This window comes from Microtus oregoni, unplaced genomic scaffold (genome assembly GCF_018167655.1).
Source record: "Microtus oregoni isolate MIOR12 unplaced genomic scaffold, Mior012 000101F_ref0000407, whole genome shotgun sequence".
Lineage (NCBI taxonomy): Eukaryota > Metazoa > Chordata > Mammalia > Rodentia > Cricetidae > Microtus > Microtus oregoni.
Window position 1 is genome coordinate 2,013,898 of NW_024544715.1, and position 26,310 is coordinate 2,040,207.

Sequence of the window (26,310 nt, forward strand, 5' to 3'; positions counted from 1 at the left end):
TGCGGATCCCAAGGACCGAACTTAGGTAGCGGGACTTGAGGGCCAGTGCCTTTCCCAGCCAAGCCACTGCCAGCGCCTTCATAGAGTTTTAGCTTTGACTTCAATTGTAAAAGTTGGCCTATTAAAGCAAGTTTGGGTCCTTTGCAAACAGCAATATCCTACCTGTGTTTGTTTACAGGACTCTGAAGTCATTGCTCACAGGAAGTACACTGAAGGCGGGCTGCAGTGGCCGCATGGAAAGGGTGGTCTCCAATGGCTTCTTTCCAGGGTTTTAACGTGTTCCCAACCCAATTCAAGCCACAGACACCATTCATTTTATGGGGAATCAGAATTTCTAAAACACGCTCATTAACTTACCTGAAAGGATCAAATTGGAGACCCAGTTCAAGATGGCACTATAAGCTCATGTGACTCCCCAAAGCCTGTACAACAACAAATAGATCCTAGGATGTGTGTGTCTATGTATAATCTAGGATGAATGAACCCCAGGACAGATGTTATTTGCAGACAAGAAATCTCAAAGGAGCCAGGCATGATAACTCACGCTTGTAATCCCAGCTGAGGCAGGAGAATTACCACGAGTTTGAGGCCAGCCTGTGCTACTGAGTAAGACCTTACCTCAAAAACAAACAGCAGCAGCAGGAGAGGGCAGAACTGAGGAAAGAGTGAGGGAAGAGAGAGGGGAGGGAGGGAAGAAAGGAAAAGTTCTGAGAGCCATAAGCAGGGGCTCTGCACGGAGAAATGGGAATTGCTAAGGGCCGGATGTAAGCATCATAAACCCGTGACAGCGATGAATGGGCTGAGTGAGAGAAGGTCAGAGGCTGGAGGGAGCTTAGCTGCTCTAACATCTGCAAGGCACCCAGCAGGGTACCAGTGGCTGCTAAGGTTGATGGAACCACACAGAATGCTAAGTGCTTTGCATAATGTTGCCAATGTAACCACCAAAAAAGCTAAACAGCGCAACAGAAAATCAGGAGGGGAAAGGGTAGGAGGGGAATGGAATAAAAACACCAAATTCTCAGCTCCTCAAGGACCTAACAGAGCCTGTCTGCTGTTGAAACATAAAGAAACAGTGTAAGGCTAGAGAGACGGCTCAGTGGTTGTCCCAGCACCCATGTTAGGCGGCTCACAATGGCCTGCAACTGTAGCTCCAGGCAATCTGATACCCTCTCCGGCCTTTCTGGTTTTTCTCATCCACTGGCATGTACCATACTATCACACAGACACATACACACATTCCTTTTTTTTTTTTTTAAAAAAAAAAAGGAATAGTTTGAACTTGTGGGGATAAACTATTCAGCACATTAAATGTAAGCATGGTCAGTATATTGGTTTATGCCTATAACCCCAGCACTTGGGAGTCTGAGCAGAAAGATTGCCCTGATGCGAGGGTCAAGGCCAGCCCTAGCAACAAGAGCTCCAGGTCAGTCTTGACCACCGTGTACGACTCTTTCAGACAGGTAAACCATGTAGGCCAGTCTAGACCACTGTGTAAGAGTCTCTCAGGCAGGTAAACCATGTAGGATTCCACGCATTTACCTCTGAGGTATTGAATGAGGAAAGAGCAGTTACAAGGGCAATTTTATACTTTATTTCATAATGCTGACATTCGAATAGATAAGTTGGTAAATAAATATCAGAATAAGTGAATATTCTGAATGTATATATGAAAAATGATTTATATACGTTGTTTGAAAAACAAAGGGTGGAATATACCTCAAATAAAAAAATAAATATTTTAAAAATATTTGGATGATATATTAAATACATGCCTATAAAGGTAAAGGAAAGGCTTTTATGGTAGTTTTTCTGCACAGAAAGATCGTGGACTGGAGGAGAAACTTTTTCCTCTAAGAGTTCTTCTCATTGTTAGAAACCATTGCCAGGAGCACCTATGACTCTTGAAGGTGTAAACACAGCTCATAACAACTAATAAGCTGGTGACGGCATGGCTCGGTGGAGAACAACCTGCCACCAAGCCTAGAGAGCTGAGAGCCGTCCTAGAGGAGCAGAGAAAGGACCCTCGCAATGTCCTCTGTCTGCAAAAGTACTATGGCATGTCTGTGCACCCCCAGTGAATATATAGAGTTTTTACTAGCTAAGATAAGAAAGTAAAGAGATGGTGACAGTATCAATACACAAAAGCACACAGGGATGCCCATGCGTTCACTTCTCAAGCATGTTAGACACCTCCATCTCTCCCAGGATGCTTTGTGCTCAACACAAGAGAAATGGCTATAAATGATGGCACCCATGTCTTTAAGGAGTTCAAACACTGTGATAAATGATCTGAGAGATATAGGCACAGAATGTTGGCAAAAAATAAATGTGAAAATAAAAAAGAAGCTAAATGTGGTAGCACATATCTGTCATATCTGTAAGCCCAGCACATGGGAGGTGGCGGTGGGAGGATCAGTTCAAGGCCAGCCTGAAAGCTGCCCCTGGGGAGGGAGTTGGGCTGTTAGGAGGGCTTCCTGACAGTGATGTTGTCACATGGGGTACAGAGATATTCATGCGGAGGGATAGATATATAGGACATGCCCTTCTGTAGGTATATAACTGAATATGTCTGTGTATCTAGGATGTGCAAGCATTGGAATGACACAAAAGTGTGCGAAACAATAACCAGGGATTGGCAATCATTGTGACAGCTGTTGATTAGAGCCACCATTTTGGGCTCTGGTCCAGAAACTCCAATAATAAAACCGGAAGTTTGTGCACTGAGAGCCTAAGGAGAAAGCATAGTTCCCGGGCTTGCAAACTTCCTGGGAACCTGGGAAGTATATTAAAGACTGAAGTCCTAAAGGATGATCAAACATCCAGATGATGGTGAAGAATCTTTCCTACAAGGGTTCTCAAGGTTTACCTAGCTAACCCAGGGCTGAGCAAGTCTTCTCCCAGGTCAGAGGGACAGTGAAAACTCACACAAACAGCACGCAGAGTCTGACCAAAGGGATCCAGAGGAAAGTCTAACAAGACTTTGCCCAGGAGGTCCCCATGGGTGGGAGCCAGCCCTCCATCCCAGCCAGGTCCCCACGCACACACCACGCTGCATGTGGCCTCGGGGGACGCAGGCCTTGGCACCGGCTGGACCAGTTCAAGTCTACACGTGTCTCAGTCACCGCAGCCCCAGCAGAGCCTTGCTGGCAGGTTCGTTATGCCCTGCAGTACTTTCGGTTGGATTTTATGGTCTTTTAAAGCCACCGTGAAAGTCAGTAGGCCTGGAATTCAGACTTCTGACATCTTTTTCCCCCACTGGCAGGACCGGAGTGGCCCAACTTGTTTCTTTTTGCAGCAGGAACCTTAGTGTTTAGGACAAGATAGACGTGATAGAACAATAGCAGAGGAAACTGTGGGTTTATGTCTCCAGGTGGGCTAATTTCCAAACGACACTGGAGAACACTGCTTGTGATCATTTCACAGATTTCCTCGCTGGTTTGCAGGAGCGGGGCTCTCGCACCTGCAAATTTTAATTACACGTTTGTGTTTTTTCTCTGCCGCCAAGATACCACGGTAATTGGAGGTTGCATGTATTAGCTGGGCTTGTTTCTTGGGGGAGTCTAAGAGAAGCAGCTCTATCCCAGGTTTGAATGATGATGACGCGGGATTATCTAGCGTAATTATGCTGCAGAATTCAGGTGACTTCACTTTATCTCCGATGAAATCACCGGTTCAGCTACATGAAGAGTTTTGATGTTCCGTGCCGCTCACCTGAGTGAGGCCACTCGCTGAGCAGATGGCACACTCTCATGTGACCCTTGAAGCTGTGTGTCTGGAAGCACTTGCGCTTGGGTGTTTTGGTTAATTTAAAGAATTTATTTTTAATGTATGCATTTTGCTTGTATGTGTGTATGTGTACTGCCAGGGAGCCTGGTGTGCCAGAGGCCAGAAAGAGCATGTCCAGTCCCCCGGAACAGGAGTGACAGGAATTTGTGAGCCCCATGTGGATCCTGGAAACCCAACTTGAGCCCTCTGCAAGAGTAGCAAGTGCTCCTAACTGCTGGGCCATTTCGTCAGACCTTGATTAATTTAGTATCAGTAGCTCACGTGGACAAACTAAATTCATTTCAACAGACACATTGAAAGGAGTGTGTTTCTGTACCGTGAGAAGTCCTAAGACAAGGAGAGCCGTCTCACAACGCCCGCACTCTGGGAATGTGTGTGTGCTGTGTAAATACCAGTGCTGGGTGTGTGCCCTGGGACTGGTTTTGAATGTGTGTTGGTCTCGCTGGCGGGTGCTACCTGAAGGGTGTCAGTGTGGATTCCAATTGCAGCGAGTACCAAGGACTCTTTCCAGCGTCGCCTGTTATCAAAGGAGGTGGGGGAGGGGTGCTGTTTATTTGAGAGTCTCTATTATTTGGTTTTCTGTTAATTAGGAAAGCTTGGTAAAATTATTTTTTATGTATTAATTATTATCAATAAAAGAGAACATAACTGTAATCATCAAGAAAGGGAAAATTGGGTGGGAAGAGAACTCTAAACCAGAAGCTGGGTCTGACAGAGAGCAGTCGGCCCATGTCTGTGGCTCTCAAGAAGGGCTGTGGTGTCTGTTTGGGGGGCTTTCAGCAGTCACCATGGCTGCCGTGACTGTGGAGTGCTACTGGTATGCAGTGGGAAGGAGTCCCAGTGGGACACGTGGCAGGATGCTAAAGATAGTCCCAAATGACAAAGGCTTGTTCCTGTATCTTTTGTGAATTTCAAATGCAACCCAATATGGAGGTGGAAAGAAAATCTTTTGCCGATGAATGCAGCCTGTTTTGCATATAAACATTCTTTCTGTAAGATTTTAAACAGCATCGAGTTTTCCAAAACCTAAACAATGGTGTACATCCAGAGAAAACCTCAGCGGTTTTATGCAGACTTCCCATGTGTCATTTGGCAACCGGGTCCAGGATAGCTTTGGAAACGCACTTTGGTAAACTGCGTTCTAGCACTCATATTCATGCCCCGCCACCAGCACGCCACCGCCGTGTTTCCTCCTTTAGTGTTGCTGTGCCCAAACATTACTGCTTTCGTTGGTTCGTTTCAAAATAGCTTGACTTCCCTTTATTTCTCATTTGTATTACGAATAGGACAAGATCATTACATTTTATATAATGTGTTTTTGTCTGGGGGTGGGGTGTGTGGAGGTGTCTGTCTGTGCGTCTGTGTGGTCCACAGTGAACAAGTGGAGGGCAGAGGATAACTGGCGGGACTCAGAAGGCAGCAAATTTGTATACTAATGAGATGGATGCTTGTTTCATCTTTACACAAAGAAGTAAACTTTGACTGGGCATTTGATACTGGAAGTCATGGAGCATTTTCAGTGTCCTTTAGAGCTGGGAATTCTGGGAATTCTGCTTCACATAAACACATAGCATAAAATGGTAGAAGTTTGTCTAGTGCCACTTCGGAATTTGTTAGGGACATGCTAGAAATTCTGTCCTAATCCCCAGCCAAAATTCACGCAATGTTTTTTTTTTTAAATGAGCAACTCCATTCTAACACAATATAATCTGAAGATATATTACTGTAAGAGCTGCATGCTGAAGAGTAATAGAAACATGTTAAAGTCTTTGGTTTCTGTAATTTATCATGTTCTATAGAGAAGAAAATTTTGTGTCTATAGTAAACAATTTTTTCAACTCTCACAGTGGTCTGGATTCCTAGTCAAGGTGTTTGGGGTAGCTTATTGGTGTGGTCTGATAGCTTGCACAATGGAGAGTGTGTGTGTTACGTGGGCAAAACCAAGGCTGTGATGACGTGTGGTACAACACAGGGGAATGCAGCCAGAAAGAGGAGAAAGGTGCGCTTGATTTTTTAATTATTTTTTGTTTTTTGTACATTCACAAACCTTTTACTATCAATGCCCTTTTCTTCTGTAACATGATTGGACATGAAGTCCTCACTCAAATTAAGAAACTGGTCTAATTTATTTTGTATCTTGGGAGCATACCACCATGACATCACTCATGGATAAAGAATTGTTGGTTGGTTGGTTGGTTGGTTGGTTGGTTGGTTGGTTGGTTGGTTTTTTGGTTTGGTTGGTTGTTTGGTTGCTTGGTTGGTTTGTTGGTTGGTTCGTTGGTTGGCTGATTTGTTGAAGATACAATAATGAGAAAGAGCCTGCAGCGGTTGGCAACCAAGCCATGAGGTTCATCCACTTTCCATGTGATGGTCCCTGCATTTGGAAGGAGCCAAGCTTTCCACCCGTAGTCAGAGCACCGCACATTGATCAGTTCTGATGGGTTTGTTATACTGCTGACAGACATCACAGAGATCATACATTAGCACTCCTGAATCCTCTGGCCCCAGCAGAACCCTCCCAAAGCCAAAAAAACTGGGAAAGTGAATATATAGATAAGTTGGTAGAGTGCTTGTCTTACACTCAAGTGTGTGAGTCTAGCATTTGAAAGATAAGAGGTCTGGCAGTTCAAGGTTGTCCTGGGATATATAATCCAGGACTGGGATACATGAGAAAAAAAAAAGCAAACAAGCAACAACAACAGCAAAAAAAAAAAAAACCCAAAACCAAATAAAAACCCAAAAAGAACAAAGCAAATAAACAAAAAATTGTTCCAGTGAATATCATCTGACCCGTGGACTGCTGCTGAGCTTCAAACCTGTGATGGTTTACTTCCCCTGAATTATCTGAAATGACTTTCTTACACAGAGAGAAATCTTATTTGTCATTCCATAGCAGCGCAGGTTATGAATGAGGCCAATTTTTAAAAAAGCTATGAATTAGGCCCACATTACTTTCCACCCTCACTGAGAGAATTCACTTGGCGTGTCCAAATAGGTGCGCGTTACCAAAGGTTACGTTTGCTCCTCTGCTTCTTCTAAGGACATTTATCTGAGCTGCGACTGCTGGACGACACACACAGTTGTCACACGTGAGTCAAATCCCGTAAAGAGTTGGCTGTGGGCGTGTTTTAAAACTGCAGCTACGCAAGGTTCTTGAGTGCGTCTCATCTTTTCTTTCTTGGCCTTAGGATTGTGTCACTTTCCCAAGGAAAGCTGACATGTAGCCATTCTCTCCTTTCTGACGCGTCCATCCATTCACTGGCATGGGCTGTACAGGTCGAGGAAGAAACAACCCTGACTCCTGCTAATGTAATAAGGGTCAGAGACTCAGTCCTGTTCCTCCAGCTAGTGAGAACACCTTTCCACACTTCATGGTTACTTGTATTAGTGAGCCCTTAGATTCTCTACACAAAAGCAGAGGGATTTTAGATGTAATGGCTATGTACCAGCACAACTATTTTATACTTAGTAATAACAATGGAAGCAAAGGGTTCAGAAATGGTTTGTGCAAATATGTCCTTAGAATGCCTAGAACAAATCCAGATGGATTATACCCAGAATGAGAGCAAGACGTCTGCAGAGAGATGACACTATCTATGAGCTGCGCTTTCTTGGAGAGCTTTGGAGATCTCTTCAGAGTACCTAAGAGGGTGCTCAGCAAAAGAATTATAATGACAGGAGAACCGGAACATTCCAGCACAGATACTGAGTGGTGTTTAAGTGTATGAACAGACCATCCTTGGACATTATGGAATCCTAAATCTCTGAAGATTATCGCCATATTAAATTTCTTTATTTCAGTCAACTGAAGTGTAATTTTCCTGTCCCTATGTTTTATGGAATTCTTCAATATTAGAGAAAGAAGGAAAGATGGCTGTCTCCAGATGTCTCTAGAAAGTCTGGTTAGCCTTTTTAGTCGGAAATCTCATCGGGAAAGTGTTCAGACAGGGCCCACGTCCTCTTCTGGGGATTTCTGCACTGGATTCCAAGCCAAGCACATATTCTAGAACAGGCTTGTGACAGTAGCCCTTAGCTCAGGCCTAGCTTCACCTCTGCTGTTCCCAGGCATCCTTCTCTGGATTCTGCTGCATGTTCACAACATGAATGGTTTCAGAACACAGCTCTCTGTGCCTTTAGTACTCCTTGATTTGATACGAACAGGGGTTCCCAAGGTGGCTGAAGATCCCTCCTGTATCCAAGAAGCACCCGCTTACTACTCAAGCTTATTTAACTCTCCCCGTTTGGAACTTAGCTGTCTTATTACCAACAACGTGATAGACAGCATGATTCTCCGACCTTTATAGTCTTTACTCAATATTGTAGCCAAGGTTCTTCAGTGACAGCCAAGCTCCAAACCAATTGGTTGTTCAACTGGTGAACTTGCCCTTCCCGTCCTATGAAATCTTGGTCTGCAGGTGGCAATGGATGAGCCATGGTCCCAAATCTAGGTGTTGTTTTAATTCCCAGGCTGTTGCCATATAATTGACTCAGACTTTTGGACAATATGTGCATCGTCGTTATACATTTTATGTGCTGGGTGTCTTTCCATCTAAAATTAGTTTCCAGTAGCTGGTGTTCTGTTTGAAGGGAGAGGATAAAGACCCAGTTTTAAAAACATCTTTCTGACCCTAGGTCAACTTGAAGCTACCCATTCCTCAAGAACAGCCCTCACCCTGCTTCCCTCCAACAATTAATGTAACAGCTCTGTCCTTGTCACTGTCATAAAAATCCAGGCAACGCTGCCGTCCCTCCTCCCCATTGAGTCCCAAACGCTTTTTGCAAGGAGAATCTGACAGCCTGAATAGAAGAGTGTTGCTGGGGGTGGGAGGAAGGCAGGGGAGGGGGAGGAGGTGTTTCTTTCCCATGACATTTGAGCTGGGAGTTGTCAGGAAAAGAGGGTCTGAGTGGGCTTCTTTTCCATACTTAGTGAGGCTCTGAGGAGAGCGAAGCAGCCAGCGAGCTGAGCCAGCCTCCTGGAGCAAGCACTTCTGGGGTGCGTGAGCACTTCTGGGGTGCGTGGGGGCTGCAGTAGCACAGTGGTGGGCCCGCATTGAGAACCCAAACCCAGGCCTAAGTCCTTCACCCTGCATATTGAAAACAAACAACCATCTTCACATTCCATTTCTGTATGTAATCAGGTGCAAGACCGTGTGCACATGCCACAATGCGTGGGTAGAGGTCTGAGGCCAGCTTTGGAGAATTGATTCTCTTCTCTACAACGTCCGTTCTGGGGATAGAACTCCGGCTGTGAGGTCTGAGGGCAAATACCTTCCTTCAGACACTGAGACATCTTGCCAGCTTCCTCACTCTGCATAAGACCTGGGTCTTTGGTAGCAGGGTGCTAACATGCCCTCAGTTTTCCTCAAGCAAAGGAAAATAGAACGACTTCCTTGCTGTGTGTTGTGGAGTGTAGTTCAGTTACATGGGAAAGGGGCTTGGCAAACTGTAACCCATTGTGCAAAACCCAATTCCATGTTAATGTTTGAGGTGATTTTCCCCAATAGTGTGTTAAATATTACTTCAGCCATAAGATGGGGTTGGTTTAAAAATATTCAGGAGCAATTCCTATCCGTTCCCCACAAGTCAAATCAATTGTTTACAACCAAAATTGAAAAAGAAGAAAAGGAAAATACACGTGAATGCAGCGTTAGAGTTGTTTAGTTTAAAACAGGGTCTCATGAGGCCCGTGGGGTCTCAAACTCATTCTGTTTATGTAGCTAAAGATAGCCCCTTCCTCCACTTTCTAAGCGGCTGAGATTACAGGCACTTGCCCCTATGCCTGATGTCCTGGTGTTTTTTTCTCCAGAGCTAACACAGAGCCCAGGGCTTTAAGTATGCTATTCTACCTAAGCTAAGCTACACTGCTTTCTCTTATATTTATGGGTGTTTGCCTGCATGTCTGTCTATGTACTTGTTTCACGCCTGATACCCTCAAGGCCAGAAAGAGGCATCTGATCCCCATGGTTGTGAGCTGCTATGTGGGTGCTAGGAATCAAATCTGGGTCCTCTAGAAGGGCAACAATTGCTTTTATCCACAGAGCCATCTCCTCAGTCCCTCAGTCTTTAATAGAACTGACCTACAAAGGTTGCTTTAGCATAAGGAAGGCAGCATGGGTAGGGAACGAACCGGCAGTGTTTGCTGTCAGTCTTCAGAGCTGGTATCAAAAGCAGAAGATCGGCTGCAAATTAGCTAGGAAGAGAATGTCAGCCCTGAATGAGCTTGAAATGGATCATGCTAATTTGATTTTTTTAAAACTTGTATTATTCTAAGGTGTAATCATTAGCTGCATGGTGACATAAAAGAGGACTGTCTTTACACCCTATCACAGGCAGGTTCGCCAAGGTGACATAAAAGACTGTCTTTACACCCTATCACAGGTGGGTTTGTGTTTGTTTTCTGTTGTTAATTTTTTAATATCAAAAGTAAAAAATATTTAAGTGCAATGACTGAACCAGCATGCTAGGTGCTTGCTTAGCATGTGCGAAGCCATGGAAAGAGAAGAGCGAAGCTTGAACTGGTTGGTCCGCCGTTACCAGCTAACTTGTCATCTTTCCCGTTGATAACTTCTACTTCTTCCTTTTGCTGCATTTGGGTTTTCTCTGACATCATTGAGAATATCACCATTGTGGTTCATTAAGCAGGTAGGAAATGAATTCTCTGTTGACTGTAGAAGAAAAAGACCTCCAATATTCTAACTTAAAATCCTACAAATGTTTCAAAAAACAGGGCTTTGATCTTCTTGGTTGGGATTGCATAGGCAATATTTGTCTGAAATGTATCATTCTGTTGCTGTTTCCTTCTGACAGAGAGAGGCACTTTTGTGTGAAAAAGCTGCCTAGGGAGAGCTGGAGAGGCTTTTGAAGGCTTTGAAGAGGAAAAGTATATGTTTATTTCTTGTTTGGATCACCAAGTCCCAGGCCTGTTTCTGCATGAGAACAGGCTCTCAAATTCCAGGCTCCCTTCAGATAGGGTCCTCCTTTTGAGCTGCACAGATTAATGTATCCCTCCTCTCAAGAAGTCACAAGTAGATAGCGCAGCCATTGTTACATAATTTTTATGTAACTTTCCACTGAATTGCTAGCACATTGCCTGATGCTCTGAGACATGCCTGGGGTTTCTTATCCCAACATAAGGATTAACAGAAGCCTTGCAGTCCCTGTTCTGAGGGAAAATTCCCAGAACAGATACTATCCTAAAAGATAGACTTGAGCAGCAGGATCTGTTGGGAAATATGATTTATGACAGATTAGGCAGCTAATATCAAAGGGAGGATGATGGGGATGTGAGTTCCAGGAGGAGGTGAGCTTGACCTTCTAGATCTTGTCCTCTCATCCCTTCCCTACCAGGGTCCCCTGCAGCCTGAAGCCAGGGAAAACGCGTCCTGTTCTTATCTCGGTGAGCAGCCCCAAGTGGCACAGACCTCCACACTGACACTCCCACCAGCCTGGAGACACCAGGGACAATTCTGGAGTAAAAAATAACAGCTAGTTAATACCTTCTCTTTCCCTTTAAGATCCCAATGCCCAGGGAGATATTTGGGGACCATAGCCTAAGATTCTTGAGCCAGAAGAGAAAATGCCTTTTGTGTGGGCTGTGACTTCGGAACGAGACCACAGGGCCTGTGGAGTCAAGTTGAGCTTCCAGTGCCAGACTCTGGGCTCTCATGGCATCCTGGCTGCTCCACACCATGCTTCAACAGATGCTCTGTGAACCACCACCCTCCCAGGCTGCAAGTTCAGACTCCCTGTCCAGTAGGAAAAGACTCATGGAGCCCCACCATCATCCTTGGTGGGAAAAGACACGTTCTCTGTGAATTGTTAAGGAGCTCAGAGATCCTGTAGCGTGGTGGGAGGGGCACATCCTATCTGTTTGTTTGGGGACAAAGAGAGCTTGATGGAACTGGCCTGGTGCCTTCGAGGTGCAGGTGCGAGACTGTCAGGGTAGGAGACACAGCCAGGGAAAACACCAGGCAGGAGGCTGGGCAAAGATCACTGTCCTTGTGGAATCCGGTCTCCCACTCCCTCCAAAGAACCCAGGGGCTGTGAGCAGATCAGGAGACTTTGTCAAATCTCTGGGCCCAGGAAGTAATTCAATGATGGGGCACATGCCAGGCATGTTTCATATCCAGAAGGGAAGGAGAGAGGAGAGAGAAAATGAGCAGGGGAGGAGGGAGGAGAGGAGGAGAAATAGTGATAGTAGCAGTAATAAACAATAATGATAATGGTTTAAGATACCCAAAATTTGTTTGAAACAGTTTAGAAGAAAACAAGATTTAAATACAGCAATAAAATGGCAAGTCATTAGATCTAATTAGTTCCCAAAATGGTTCTTGGTCATTAGGCACTTGGTAGGCACTGGGTATAAAAGGATACAACAGAACAAACCATTGAGCTCACATTGGACCAGACACAGGTATTGTCTTGGGTAAGAAGTGTAAAAAATACTTGTGAAAAAGATTTTTTTCCTTAAGCGAAACGTTAACATCATAAATCCAGAGAGAAAATGATCCAAGCGTAAGAAAGTCTCTGAATGGGTAGTTCCCACATTAATAACAAACAATGATGCAAGCACTTAGCACAGATCCCCCCACTCTTTCTTTAGCAGACACTGCTGTGTTGATCCTCAGGTACTAAAGCTGACTCTTCCATATGTCTTTCAAACAACCACATCCCACAGGGATAAGGTTCTGGAGACCATGTGTGTTCACCCTGCATGAGAAGCATCTAGCAAAAAATTTAAAGGTACAATTAATTCAGCCCGAAGAGTAAGGTAGTACTCAGGAAACAAATCAGACACAAAGCTCACAAAACGCGAGTACTCAAAGGGAGCTGGGTGAGGAGTGTGGAGCTATTCTAATGCACCTCTAAGCATTTGGGTATTTTTTTTCTTCTTCTTCAGAGTCAGGCTGGGATTCTATATGTCTCAGAGACTTGAAGTCCCAGGTACATTCTGAGAAGGTTTATTTTCACAAACAGAGAGAAATGTGCCGGGGATTTAGCTCTCTGGATAGAGTGCTTGCCATACAACTGCGAAGAGTGAAAGTTGGAACCTCAGCGCCAATATAAAAGCCAGGCATGGCGACCTGTGTCTGTCAACCCCAGCAGAGTGTGGAGCCAGGCAGATGGCCAAAGCTCACTAGCCAGCTAGGCTGCCTGAAACTAAATCTCCATCCAGGTCAGTTTCTCAAAAACTTAGAGAAACAACTGATGAAAACAACCTGGTCTCCAAACACACCTACACAGGCAAGAGCATCTCCATAGGCATGTGCATACCATACACCCCACCACCACCACACACACCAGAAGGGAAAATCAAGGCTCCATCTCCACATCATGATAGTTAAAGGCATTAAGACAATCTGATGGCTGACTCTATCCAAGCCCTTTTGGTGGATCCCCTCAGGCACATAACCATGTGAAAAGGAAAGTGACAAATGTAAAAGGTCTGCAGAATCAGAGCGAAAAAGGTCCCTGTTATAACACTGTCCTCCTTAGCGCTTTTCCCCACGTTTCGATCTTTCTCACCGCTGCTGGGATTCTGTACTGCCTCTCCCTGTCTTCTCCTGGACAGCTGCTACTCAAAGAAAAGTTCATCTAACCTGTTCAGGCTTGGCCCACACAGTCCTGTCATCTGAGGAAACAGTTACCAGCAGCTGCTGACTTCGGTGTCTGTGATGTCTCCTTTTGTCTGGTTATCATCCATGGCTTTGCAAAATTCCTCTGAATACTCTCTGTCCCCCCCCCAACTTCTCTGTAGATATATCATTGTAAAATAATGCAGAAGCATTGCCATCTGAGGATTGGTGATGCAGGGCAGTTGGTGGAATGCCTGCCTAGCGGGCTCAGAGCCCTGGATCCGGTCTCCAGCATGACATGAAGCGGCTAGGTGGCCCAGACCTGCAATCCCAGAAAAACAAAAAACAAGAGGAACACTAGTTCAGGGTTATTCTTAATTGTTTATCAAATTTGAAGGCAATGTGGACTAGACCCAGCTTCAAAAACATAATAGCAAAGACAAGTATTAGAGATGGTTTTGTGAAACCATCGGAGTCTGCACAGATAATTAAGAACGTGTCAACTATACCAGACAGTAAGGCACCCGAGGCAGAGTGAGGACACTTGAACAAAGGCTCCTGACATAAGCAGACATAAATGGCCCAGTTTATAAGGTCACTCTAGTGAGACTACAGCCCAGGCTTGGAACATGAGTGGAGCTCCATGAATTGAGACCGGAAAAGTGACTTGAAGGTTACAATAGCCAGGAAGTAGCAGTGATTGATATTAGCAAGGCTGTTGGCTCTGGGTCCATGTATCTTGCCAGCTCACTGTCTCTCCTTGTACAGAGGGAAAGATAGAAAGGGTAGTTCATGGGTTAATGGGTGACGCGAACAAGTTCAGTTCCCAGCTATACACATGCATGCGAATCTGTTGAGTACCTTCTATGTGCCAGTCACGTGCCAGGCAAGCTCGGTACCAATAAAAAATAATAGTTCAAGGTAAAGCACACCAAGGCATCCATGGACATCCAAAGACAAGAAGCCTGGACACAATAGGAAGCAGTCCACTCTCTTTCCTCTGCCCCGATATTGCTGAACGGTGGCAGCCGCCTGGATTAGTGACAGACAAGCTATTGGAGCAGGAGAGCATGGTATGGATGGGACAGATTTGGCATGGATGCAACCGGGCAAAGAAGAAAACTTCCATGCTCCTGGCTTGTGAGGATGGGAGTGTAGAAGAGGGTCATCCCAACCGATTTGTACCTTGGAAGTGATGATCCCTCAGTGTGCCTCTATTTAGAAACACAGTGTTTAAGGAAGTAACTATGATAAATGAGGTCCTGAGGGTAGGACCTTAATCTGGTAGAGCTGGGGTCTTTTGAACAAGAAAGACATAAAAAGACACTGGAGATCTCTCTACACCCTTTCAACCAGAGAAGAATCAGCCAGCTCCCACTGGACCTTCAAGTTGGGACTTTTAGCCTTCAGAACTTTGGGGAAATAAATTTCTGTCATTTAAGCCCTCCAGCCCCAAGCATTTTGTGACGGCAGTTAAAGCAGACTAAAACAAAGGCAACAACAGCTCACTCACTGGGGACTGAAGGCAAACCATGCGCTAAGCAGGGTGTGGCACTCCTGTGGAGCTGGGAGCTGGGGAAGGACCTGGCAGATGAGCAGGGGTTGTTTAAAGTCTTAGATGAAGTATGGTGGCCTGAGTCTGAGGTGCAGCCTGGACGTGGGCAGAGGGTAAAGCAAGGATTAGCATTTCTTAGTTGTAAGCAAGAGAGATTTCGTCAGGAGTGATTGGCAGTTCAGGTGCCATGATCTATAATGGAAGTGGAGCATTACTGAAACCCAAGGTCAGAATCTTAGAGTGTGTCCACTTGGAGGCCGGTCTCCAGCACTGTCAGCTGGAGTGCACACTACAGGCATCACGGCTGGACTCCTTTATGGCCCCACTGTTCTTCCTTCTCTCAACTAGGTGAGTGACACTTAGCCTGATTCCTGAGAGGCAGGCTCATATTGGCATAGGGATTGGTGTCCCAGACACCCATTCTTGATCATGTGACAGACCATGCCCCTTCTCAGTGTCTGTGAGCTGTGGGAGTGACAGGTGCTTTAATAGAAGCATTGCGTGTAGAGAAGGACACTAAGATCATTGTTTTGGGTTCTAGGTTTGCTTGATTTAAAGGATGTTTAGTTGAATACACAGGACTTGGGAAAATCCAGTAGTTTTTTTGGAGATATGGGTTACTCAGTCGAGCAGGGAAAGCCATGGAGACAGGTTCATGGGTGATGGATAAACACCCATCTCCAATAATGAAGCAAGAAGGGACCACGTTTCTTGGATATAAAATTAAAACAATACCGAAGCATAGTTTCTGGGAAATTAAAGTCTTTCAATACACGTTGAAGGGTGCACCCCACCCCAGTCCCCTGAATAGGAACAGGACATACCCAGCATCAAATTCTCAGCTCAAAGGAGATTTATTTCCCTGGAGGGGCAAGTAGGGCATGGGGAGAGGCCGCAAGGGCAGCAGCAACAGCAAGCAAGCAAGAGAGCAAAGGAGCAAGAGCGAGAGCCAGAGAGGGTGTTTCTAAGGAATGGGTTTTTAAGAAGAAGGGTGCTGTGGTGAGCTGGTGGATCCAGATTGGACATATTAGCCAAATAGTGAATTTTGATTGTTGGACCTTGGTGTTTTGTCTCAGGAAAGAGTCAGTGGCCAAATAAGGGAATAGACCTTGGGGGCTAGCTTTAGGAATGCAACTTTCTCTAGCAAGAGAGAGGAAAAAGGGTAAAAGGGCAAAACCTGTCTGTAATGCAATGCTTGCCATGCTCAGACCTGTTAGAGCCCTTACCTGCCTTCTCCCAAAGACACCGCTGCCAATGGTCACACTTACCCCCCCCCCCCCCCCCACACACACACAGAGATGCTTACTCTGCAGAATTTGTCCCTATCTTGTTAGTTCAGTTTTGTCCATCAAAAGTCTTAGTGGCAAGTCCCCTCAATACTTACAGATCTACGTTATCTGGTCTACAGTTGGCATTCTGTTGAATGGATCAGACATTATTCACCATCCACTTCCAAAATTAGATTCAGTTCGGCAATTTTGAATTAGGAGCCGTGATTCAACAGCATTCTGGAACATGTCTGAATCCAGCCCTGGTTCTTAGAAATGAGTTGCTGGGTTGAAAGGGTTACACATTTGCCCATTGGTTCCACCCGCCATCCGTCCTCTAGAGCAGAGCTTCTTACCCTTCCTAATGCTGCAGCCCTTTAATGCAGTCCCTCATGGTGTGGTGATCCACAACCATAAAATTATGTTGATTGCTACTTCATAACTGTAATTTTGCTACTGTTATGAATCAGAATGCAAATGTCTGCTTTGCAGGATATCTGCTATGTGGCCCCTGTCAAAGTGTCATTTGATTCCAAAAGGTGTCATGACCCACAGGTTGAGAACCACTGCTCTCTAAGGTGGTACCAATATGCACTGCTTGCAGTGATAGATGGTGTCTAATTAGAGCCCCACATCTGGACTGCTTAAGCTATTTTGGGTCATGGACTTCTTTAAAATTTGCTGCAAACCGTGGATCTCTGTTCTAGGAAAATATGCCGATATATCACACACATGCTGCAAATAATTTCTGTGGGTTTTAACCACCCAGGAGCCTACCCCTTTCTATGAAGTAACTCTGAATATGCACGTGTGAATGGGTCTCCATCTGAACTGCTCACAAGAATCACTTGCAGAGATTGGACAAGCTCCCAGGCTAGACCACTATTAAGAGTAAGCCCAGCAGGCATCCTGGGAAGGAGCTTTCGGTCAGCAGATTCTGCAGTCTCTACATGTGATTTTAACTCACAATCAGACTCAAAAGCTACTGCAGTAGAGAGGCCAGAGGGAAGTAAGGAATTAAAGAGGTCCCAGTGACATGGCTCCACAGATACATATGCTGACTGCTGAGCCGGACAGCCTGCGTAGTGACAGCCTGCGTAGTGAAAAGAGAGAACTGACCCTACACGTTCTTCTTTTGACTTCCAAATGTAGACCCTGGCATGCATTCACATGACCCACCCCCCAACACTAATAAATACAATTAAAACAATTTATGTAAAGAATGAAGACAGGACTGGAGAGATGACTCTGCAGGTTAGGAATACTGGCTGCTCTTTCAGAGGACCCAGGTTCAATTCCCAGCACTCACATGGTAGTTCACAACTCTGTAACTCCAATTCCAGGGAATTCAACACCCTCTTCTGGTCTCCATGGACACTAGACACTCACATGGTACACAGACATACATACAAGCAGAACACCCGTACACATAAAATAAAATAATAATAAAAATTTTAAAATTAATCAATAAAAGAGCAAAGACAATGTGGATCAGCAGAGGAGAAATGAGAAAGAAAATTGGTGCTTCAGGGCAGGGTCAACTCAGATTTAGCACCCTCCCAGCCTTTCCCACACTGCCTGAGCTGTGGACATGGCCTGAAAGACACCTTACCATAGTCCTGCTTACCAACACAAGGCAGCTTTGCACCCTTGACCCTCACCCCACCGTCCCTCCTTCGCTGATTCTTTCTTTTGGGTGTTGTCTTGGTCCATTATCTGCTGCTCTTACAAAATAACAGAGAGGACGACTTATAAGGAAAGGAGCTGATTTTGACTCATGATTCTGTAGGCTGGGAGCCCCGCAAACATGGTGAGGGCATGGGCCTACTTCAACCATGACAGAGAGCAGAAAGGCAAGCAGGCTGGTACAGAAGCGAGATGAACAAACACACATGGTGGCCTCACTTTATAACAACCCAGTCTTGGAGTAGCTAGTCTAGTCCCTTGAGAAAGGCATCAACAGCCCCTCTGTTTTTCAGGGCTCTTTGTAAGGCGAGCACCTACTACCAAGTTACATCCCCAGACCATGTGTAAATCCCTCTGGGTGATCAAGTCATTAAGGCTCCACCATCCAACACCATCGCAACAACAAACATCTGCACAGGCTTCAGTGGGGACACTTGACGTTCACACCAGAGCAGCTATGTATAGCCACCTCTCCTGGGCCTGAGCTTCTCGAGAACTATGTGGTCAGCCAGGAGCAGCAGTGCCTGGGAGCGTGAGCCCCCTTGCCCACATGGGACTGGCTCCTCCAGACACTTGGAGAAGGCCCAGCACTAGCAGTTTCTATTGGCGTCCTGGGCCATTTGGAGGCCAAGTCAAGTGTCAGGATCAGCTGTGACTGCCGGCCAGGATGGTCCAAGTATGTGGACTTTCTAGCATTTTTCCCCCTTTGGAGTCCTTTTACACAAGGGAGACTGGTGCCAAGGAAATCCTATACAGAATGCTGACGAATTAAACTGGGGCTAAATCCTGAAGTTAGGCTTGGTGTTAAAAAAAAAAAAAAAAGGAAATATGGTTATGTTTTGGCTAGGGGAAGACATGGATTACAGTGCTGTTGAAAATCAGGGCCTAGGCAGCCTTGACCCCAGTCCTTTACTTCTCTTAAATGATTGACAGGTCACATTGATTCAGCATGTGGAGCTTCTAAGGAAGAGGTTTCATAATTTTCATCCGATTTTCCAGGGGATTCGCAGTTCCAATGTGGTTAGTTACCATTGCTGGAAAGGAAATTGCTTTCTGGTTTAATAAATTATATTAGCTTTAGCAGCAGTGTCTCTTGTGGTGGGGTCAGACTGGTATTAGATTTGTTTGTGATGAGAGTGGCTCTTGCATCCCTGAGCGACATTCCCGACCTCTGGAGACACCTGAGAATCTGCATTTTAAACTAGTTCTCCAGGTGAATGGGAGATTCTGATGCAGCCTTGGGCTTCAAGTCTAAAAGACAGTAACGCTTGCAAGCTCAATTCCCAGAACCCAAAAGAAAAAGACAGATGAGGTGCAACCTGCTTATAGCTAATTCTAGCACTGAGGAGGTAGAAACTGTGGATACCTGTGCCATCCTGGCTGGTTAGCTTAGCCTACTCTGTGAATCCCAGGGCAGTGAGACACCCCTTTTCAAAAAACAAACTCGACAGGACCCAAATCTGACCTCTGTGCTGAATCCTGAATGCACACATACATACACACACAGAGTTCTAAGAAAGCTTAATTAACTATGAATTTAGAACACGTATTAGTCACAAAAACCATTGTGCCAAGGTCTAAAAACCCTTGCTATCAAATTCCTAAATGCCACCACACTGGGAATGACACCAGGTAACTACTTCCCAGTCCCCTCTCTCTCTCCGTGGTCATCCCCTTAAATGTTGTCTCTGGGTGTCAAGAAGTGGCCTGGCTTGGATTTTGTCTTCAAACCCCAGTAGTTCAAAACGGTCTCCAGGATGGGAGATCTTCTAAGGCATGCAGAAATGCGACAGTCGGAGGAAAGGCACAGGAGAAAACCATCAGTAAGCACAGCAGCCTACCTAAGCCACAGCCTCTCGAGAGCCAGGCGATGTGTGCTTCCTGAATCATGGCCCCTTCCTACCTGCTCGACCATGTGCTTGGCAGATGGTACCAAAAATCCATCATCCTAGAACCTCACAGAACAGGCCATCTATGAAGGAAAGAGATTTATTTCTTACAGTTCTGGAAGTTGGGAAGTTTAAGATCAATGAAAAGGACAAAATCTATTGAGAACCTTTTCATGCAGGTGTGGATGATGCCGAAGCCTGAAGCAGCACAGGGTGTCTGATGCAAGACGGCGCAACTGTGCCAGAGAGAGCCGGCTTTTATGGCAAGCCACTCCCTCCATTACCCATTAAGCCATTAATCCGAGCGGATTAATAGAGCCATGAGGGCCAGGCCCTCGTGACCCAGGCTTCTCCTAAAGGTCTCACCTCTCAAGTGTCATTAATATATCACTTTAAGGATTAAGTCTCTAGCACATAAAATTGGAGGAGCCATTCAAACCATAGGCTCTATTGATGGCATATTTTGGCTTCTGAATGTTTAAATATTTAATACTTAGAACTTAAACAGTAAACTCTATGCAGTTGAATCTGTGAAAATATACAGGAGTACAGATTTTTTTCCCCATAAAAAATAGAAAAATAATCAAATGAGACTGGGCTAGAGAATTGTTCAGAAAGTGTGTGCTCTGAGGTCGGACTAACTGGCTAAAGAAATCTAGGAGGAGCTATTTAAGCCCTCTAGGTTTCCACTCATGCATGACACAGGAACCAGCTTCACATGTACCAGTAAGAAAAAAATTAGTGTTCCAAGCCCAGACCCTCAGCAAACACTCCCTAAGTATGAACCTGGAACCACACACACACACACACACACACACACACACACACACACACACACACACCACACCTACCCAAGTTAGATTTTTATGGAATTGTTAATTTTCTCTTATAGAAAAGAATGCTAAAGTCCAGTCTTTTTGTGTGTTTTTTAACTTTAGGGAAGGAGCGGAAGAGAGATAGGACAGCAAAGTGGTTCCTCAATGTTAGAGGAGGCTGGTTTTATTCCGAGAGTCTCATGTGATCCTGGGACGGGTCAGTAGGAGGACAGACTTAGAGTAACAATGCAGAGGCATGTTGCCCCATCTCTGCCTCAGCTCACAGGATGGAAGAGCTGGATACAGTGTTTCTGGGTTCCCTGCTCCTCTCTACCACAGTTTTCACTGGCAGGCTAGAAGCATCCCCAGCATTAAGTTGAAGAAATAGAACAAACTCATTCCAGGGCTTCTTTAAATATTCAGAAAAACCCATGTGCCCCTATCAGTTAAATTAAGCTTTTCTAAGAAAAAGTAAGTCAATTAGTTCAAAATGTGGGTTAGTGCTTCTGGGTATTTAAAAGGGATTTTTTTTTTCTTTTTTAGTTCATTAGAAACACAGCCACAGGGCAGGTACATACCATACTCCTCCTCACATCCTGTGAGGAGCCACCAAACACCTTGACCAGTTTTTGAGATCTGGAGCTTCAGTGCTGGACCTTAAACTGTCTCAGAGCTTGGAATGGATCATTAATATTTAGCCTTTTATTTCACATCCTGTATCTTCAGATTCACTATCCACAGTCACTAAGAAGTGCCTGCCAATGCTACCGAGACAGGAGGTTTCCGTCTCCATTTAGGGATGCTTTGTGAACTTTTGTCAATGAAGTCAGGCCTCTGGGAAATTATGAGATACCATTGTGGAATATGCGTTGAACACAAACTTCAGAACCATTTTGTCCGAATGGCCTAACCTAAACACAATGAACCAAAGAGAACGAAACAGAAATAAAACATGATATTTCTTAAGAAAATGGCTTTCTGGAAGTGATTTCGTGACCAAAGACTATGAACATTCTCATGACTTGTGCTCACCTTCCTTAAGAAGCTGTCCTTCCCTGATAATGACCAAAAAAAAAAAATGAAAAAAGTTTTATATCAACATTAGAAATAAAACATTATTTTTAATTTTGTTCTTTATTTTGTTTTGATCTCACTACTTCAATAAGCTATTTGAATATAGCAAACAGTCCCAGAAATATTTTATATACTGAGACGATTATAAAAAACCCCATTACTCTAAAACATTTATTACATGACATTAATGAATATCATTAGCTCTTCTTCCACTTTAATTAGTATTGTGATGAAATGAAAATATATATTACTTAATAACAGTACTGATGGATGCTTCTGTGGACTCCAAAGATATATGGCTAGAAGAGAAGGAAATGACTCTCCCTGTTAATAGTAGGTTTGACTATCTTTGCATTTGAATTCTTTATTGGCCAAGTGACATTTTATTATCAGGATATTATAATAAAGGGAGACAACACATTTTCAGATTCCACAAACACACGCTTTGCTTACAAAAAACCATCTTCCTCTTGTACGTTGTTCATTTAAAAAAAACCTAGGAAACAGGTCCAGAATTATAGTCACCTGGTAGGAATTAGAATTTAAACATTCTACTCCTGTCAATCACTATGTTAAGTTTACTGTGACCTGTTTTTCTGGCATAGAATGAAAGACAAAAATATACACTATTCTACCTTGCCCCCCAAGATGCTCACTGAAGAGCCCAGGACTTAAGTAGAGTGTTTTACGGGCTAATCTGGCTGTGTGCATGAGCATTCCTTTTGTCTCCAAACTCCTCTAAAGCACAAAAGTGTCTTTACTTCCAATAAACTAGAAAAATAGAACCGAAGTCGGGCAAAGATTATGCCGTGTCTTAGCCTGTTTATGCCATACTCAAAGTCCAGGACCTAGGCCTAGCAGCCTCCTGCCTTCCAAATCCCCAAGTCAAAGGCACAGAAATTTGAATGGCAAAGAATTATTTCCTTAAGAGTGAGCAGTGTGTGCATGCATGTGTGTGTGTGAGAGAGAGACAGACAGACAGAGACAGAGAGACAGAGAGTATGTGTGTGTGTAGAGTATGTGTTTGTGTGAGAGAGAAAGCGTGTGTGAGAAAGTGTGTGAGAGAGAAAATGTGTGTGAGAATGTGTGAGAGAGAGAAAGTGTGTGTGTGTGTGTGTGTGTGTGTGAGAGAGAGAGAGAGAGAGAGAGAGAGAGAGAGAGAGAGAGAAAGTTTATTGTTTGTTTACTTAGAGGCTGAAAGTGGTCAAGGAGTTTTGGTCATGTGCTTTGGAACCAGTCAGCCTACCCTTGTGAGGTCTGGAAGACCTGAGTCACATGGTTTAACTTTTATTTTAAAGGTTTCTGCAGTGCTGGGAATCAAACTGCAGGCCTTTTAACTGCCAAGCTGGTGCTCTTTCACACCACAGCCTACAGCAGAACCTTAAAAACTGTTCAGCCTTGGTTTTCTTCTGTATAAAGAAATCTTGGAGTTTTAATAGCCCAGAGTTCAGCCTTGGGTGGCTCAGCATGTCTGTCATTCCAGAATTTGGGAGGTTGAATGAAGAGAGAGGATCTTGAATTTGGGGCCAACCTGCGCTATATCATGAGTCCCTGTCTCAAAACTCAAAATGACAATAATAAAAACAAAATGACCAATGGTTAAATGTGTACTATTGTTTCAGATAACATATTAAATGCTTGGACACATACTAACATATTTAATTTTCAAAAAAACAATCAAAGGTTGTGTCCCAGAACACAGAACAGGGAGAGTAAGAAAATAAAAAGACCTGGACAGGCTCTAAAGCTACAGAGAAACCCTGTCTCAACAAACAGACAAACAGACAAACAAGCACCTGAGAAGGTGAAGTGGGGTCCATCCCCCCAACAACCTGGGTTCAGTTACACTGCACCCTGCAGTCAGTGTCTGCTCTCTCCCTACACGTGAGAGCCTGGGCAGTTGTGTTTACTAAATGCCAGGCACCTTGCTAAAACATTTGGGGGTGGATAAATGGGGCTGCAGTCCCAAGCCATGTGTTTGTCCTTTCAGAGTCATTTCTGTTCCACTTTTAGAGTTAGATGACAGGAGTTCGAATTTCATCTGAGTTCAAAAACATTACTCAAGATGATCTTCACTTGCATGCAACAGAATTAATAGTAAATTTTTTAAAAGACATGTCAAAATAGCTTCGATTTGAATTCATATTTAGCCTCAAAAGCACTTTATGAATCTTTAAGTAATCGAATCAAGAGAGCATGGTTTTCTCTTTTGATTTGTTTTTTTTTTTTAAAGTGATTAACTAAATGCCTTTCCTGGCCTCTGCCCAAGAGCCCACAAAATCCTGAGGGTTTACAATATAAATCCTCTCCAACTCACCTCTCATAACACACAGACACCTCCATTCCTGCCCTCTCTTTAAAGAGTCCACAATAGCTGGCTCCCCTGGGTCAGGGGAGGTGGCCCCTTTCTCTACTGCTGCAGTAAATTACAATTTTTGCACCAGAGAAAACCGTGGTGATGGACACATTAGCCCAATGCAGTCATTGAGTTCTCTTTAACTCCAGGGGCTGGTGTTGTCTAAGCATCCTTTTTTTGTCCTTCTTTTGAATTGTAGAATATCATTCATGCTATTTTAGATTTTTCATGTTAGAAAACTGATAAATATAAGATTTAACTAAATGTAACCCATTTGTTTATGTGTTCATTTGTTTGTAATAAATGGCTGGAGAGCTTGCCCTGCCCTGGACAGCATACTGAGACTTTAGGTGTATTGGGTTTGTAGAGGAAGCAAGGTAGCTCAAAGGCACTGAGAAAATTTCCTAACAGATGAACCTCAAGACTGGATGCTGTATCTGAGTCGGTGGGAACATGTTGATGTCATTTTGAAGAGATTGCCTAGTGGTTTTCTTAAAAGGCCCTTCTAACTGATATTGACAACAAAATTATAAGAATCTAAAATGGGAACCCAAGGTTTATTAGATCAGGTATGTGTGGATGTAGGGGGCTGTGCGTGGAGGATTTCCGCCCCCAAATAACCTTGTCTCTACTTTCTGAGATGGGAAACACAGAGACATGCATGGTACTTTCAGGTAATGTTGGCAGAGACGGCTCATGTGGTCAAGGCTTCTTGTGTAAGCTGCACAGCCCTTCAGGTGGCTTATGAGTCTAGCAGTTGGGTGACAGTAGCCAAAGCCCCACCTTGAACTGGATTGCTGTTTGTAACAGAGAAAGCACAGCCTGCACAGTTTGAAGTGGTGATCGGAATAGACTTCCTGATGTGGAGTCAGGTGGAGCTTAGAAAACAGACAGGCTAAACAAGTAATATTGCCTCTACAAAAATCATACAGCATTTTTTAATTTTTTTGATTTCAAATTGAGTTTATGGAACCACATTATGTAAAAGATTATTTAATAAACCTGGTATTGAACTCTTTTTATGAGTTCAACTGCAATTTCATGTTATTGGGTTTTAAAAACTAAGCAACTCTCCTCCCTTATCTTTGTTTCCTTTGATGGAAGCAGTAGGGAAAGATCACATATTTCTCCTTGTTTGTTTTGTTTGGCCTTTCTGCCTGGTAACTATGTTGGTTACCAACCTGACGAGATCTTTTCAGTATTTGATGAAGTATTCTTATAGGTATTAAATTTTGGTAGCCAGGCAGAAGCTGATGCGATGCGAGAAGGTGGGTGAACAGTCCTGCGACAATCACGCCAAAGCATACTTTCCAAGGTGCGTTTTTCATCCCTAGTTTAAGTTCGGGTCCTGCTCTTCATTCGCATAAGGTCGAGGCAGTTCCTGAAACTGCTGTTTCTCCTAGTCCGTTAAAAAGTTATTCGTGCCTGGGTGGTATTTCCTCCTCTTCAGCCCTGCCATTCCCCACCTCCATCGCCTGGCTTTTGCCAGTAGGGACTTGCCCTGGGGGGTATTTTGTCCTGGAAACACAAAACTATTTTCTTTTCTGGAAATACGTTGACGTCAACTGGAAGCTGTTTTTGGTTGCTTTGTTTCCCGGAGCGTCCAATCCAGCATACTGCCTCCGGCAAACTGCTAGCAATTGGAAGCAGCTCCCCCAGAGGAGAGTGGAGCCGGTGTCTGCGTGGGTGCTGGTTGGGGAGTGGCTGTAGGCTCGCCGGTCTGCTGCAAAAGTGGGGGGGGGGGGGAGGAAGACCTGAAGAACTACTCCCCGCCCCCCCCTTGGGCCCCAGTTTGGAGCTGGATCCTCAGGCAGAGGTCGGAGCTTGAGTGCACCCTCATCTCGTGGTGCTTTTAAGAATTCGAGGTAGTTAGGTGATTTGCCCCACTGAGTTTTCAGCACTGCAGCAAGTCTCAGAGAATCCAAAACCTGGCCGCATGCTGGGACCAAAGGCCCGCTCTCCGGAAGTGGCGGGGTGCGACTATCAAGTGCCGCTCATAAGCTGATCTCCGGGTCAATGAACTTAGCTGCCCACTGCTTAAAGTTCTAGGAAGCTAATACATCTCGCTACATATTTCCAGTGGCTAAGACAGAGAACAGAACGCGGTGACAAATCCGACCACATCTCTCATCTCTACTACCACCTGGGGAAGGATTCCCCAGAAGTCCATCCCAAAGATCCAAAGATCCTCAACTCCTTGGACAGATGTAGGCTGCCTGTGATGAGAGGGCGCGTGGGCGTGTGTGTGTGTGTGTGTGTGTGTGTGTGTATTTCCCCAAGGAGCTGAAGGAAACCTGAGAGACAGG

At 44.6% G+C, this 26,310-nt stretch overlaps 1 protein-coding gene across 1 annotated transcript in view; it reads left to right on the plus strand.

The window, feature by feature from the left end:
* The window catches only part of LOC121443156 (BTB/POZ domain-containing protein KCTD1), a 200,861-nt gene that overhangs the window by 68,154 nt on the left and 106,397 nt on the right, over positions 1–26,310 (plus strand). The gene's annotated exons all lie outside the window — the stretch shown is intronic.